Here is a 1,957-nt window from a genome sequence, read left to right as displayed (position 1 = left end):
CCCTGCCCTCCTTCCCACCCCCCTTCCTGCTCACACACTCTCTCAAATAAATAAAATCTTTTTTAAAAAAATCAAGTTTGCAGGGGCGCCTGGGTGGTTCAGTCAGTTAAGCGTCTGCCTTTAGCTCAGGTCATGATCCCAGGTGGGATCAGCCTCATGTTGCCCTGGGCTCCCTGTTCAGCAGGGAGCCTGCTCCTCCCTTCCTCTCTGCCCCTGCCCTGCTCATGCTCTCTCTCTCTCTCTCAAATAAATAAATGAATAAATAATCTTTTTTTAAAAAATCAAGGTTGTTAACATGTCATTCAAAAAAAAAAAAAAGAATGTCCCTCGCGGCAGTGCGCCCCGCGGTCCTGCAGATCTATCTCTTGCTTCAACAATGTTTGGACAGAACAGACCTAAGGACGCCCCTTCTACCAGCCAACGACCACCCTCCAACCTTATTTCCAGTCGCAAACTTCGGAGCCATCTTCTTGGCCACCCTCTGCCTCCGGGACCACCCAACACCCAATTATGAGCTTAGCTCCTTAATACAGATCAACCATGAGCTCCCACATTCGTCAGTAGTATGCCCCCGAGGTGGAGGCCGCCGTCAACCACCTGGTCAACGTGCATCTGCGGGCCTCGTACACCTACCCCTCTCTGGGCTTCTATTTCCACCAGGACGACGTGGCTCTGGAAGGTGTGGGACGTTTCTTCAGCGAGTTGGCCGAGGAGAAGCGCAAGGGCGCCAGGTGTCTCTTGAAGATGCAAAACCAGCGTGGCAGCGGCACCCTCTTCCAGGACGTGCAGAAGCCGTCCCAAGATGAGTAGGGGGAAACCCTGGATGCCATGGAAGCTGCCCTGGTTCTGGAGAAGAGCCTGAACCAGGCCCTTTTGGATCTACCCGCCCTGGGTTCTGCCCGCGCAGACTCCCACCCCTGTGACCTCCGGGAGAACCACTTCCTGGATGAGGAGGGGCCACTCATCAAGAAGGTGGCAACCACCTGCCCAACCTCCGCAGGCTGGCCGGCTCCCAGGCTGGGCTGGGCGAGTATCTCTTCCAAAGGCTCACCCTCAAGCACGACTGGGAGCCTCTGAAGCCCAGCAGTCCTTGAGGGGTCCCTCTGGCATCACGCTGGTGCCAGGGCTTGGGCCTTGAGTCTCTCCCTGAAGCCTCTAGGCAGCGTTTTAACCACCCTGGAGCCCTCTCCCAAGCCGTGGGCCAGATGGAAACAATAAAGCTTTTTGCAGGAAAAAAAAAAAGAATGTCCCTCAGTTGAGATCTGCCTTATTTTTAGAAGGGGAATAATAACATCCACCACACAGGATCAAATAAGATTCATTCCTAATCTTAATTTAAAGGATAAATAAGATAGAATTTGAGATAAAAAACTAGAAAGGTCTATGCAAATATAAATCAATGTTTATATTCTTGATAATGATATTCAGTATCAGGACCCTTCAGGTTGAACTTGAGAAGCAAGTGACCTGAGACCTACTGAATCAAAAATTCGGAGGGTGGTTGAGAACCACCGTTATCATGGATTAAACGATGGGATGTATGAAAATAACTGGCATAATGCCAAGCGGTCACATCACAGAGTAACTGTACAGTAAGTATGAGCTCCCTCCTCTGCCTTCCCCACTGCCCACAACTCACCCAACACACAGAAGTGTGGATGCATGCACACACACACACATGCACCAATCAATAATTGTTTGGATACTGTACATGAAAAAAAAAACCACTGCTCTTTCAAAATTACATACATTAAGAGCTGGAAGTATACCTATAAAACTTCACATGGTTGGGGGTGCCTGGCTGGCTCGGTCAGTAGAGTATGCAACTCTTGATCTTGAGGTCATGAGTTCGAGCCCCACATCGGGCATAGAGATTACTTTTAAAAAAAAATCCTTCATACATTCGAACACAATTAGTAATATCATGGTTCTCACATCCTGCCTTCTTGAAACTGGG

At 49.4% G+C, this 1,957-nt stretch overlaps 1 pseudogene; it reads left to right on the top strand.

Moving 5' to 3' along the window:
* Positions 1 to 540: 540 nt before the first annotated feature.
* Positions 541 to 1,094, top strand: LOC116645996 (annotated as a pseudogene).
* Positions 1,095 to 1,957: the final 863 nt, after the last annotated feature.

This window comes from Phoca vitulina, unplaced genomic scaffold, assembly GCF_004348235.1.
Source record: "Phoca vitulina isolate PV1807 unplaced genomic scaffold, GSC_HSeal_1.0 scaffold35, whole genome shotgun sequence".
In the NCBI taxonomy this organism is placed as follows: domain Eukaryota; kingdom Metazoa; phylum Chordata; class Mammalia; order Carnivora; family Phocidae; genus Phoca; species Phoca vitulina.
The sequence above is the reverse complement of the archived record's forward strand: the minus strand, read 5'-3'. Positions and strand labels throughout refer to the sequence as shown.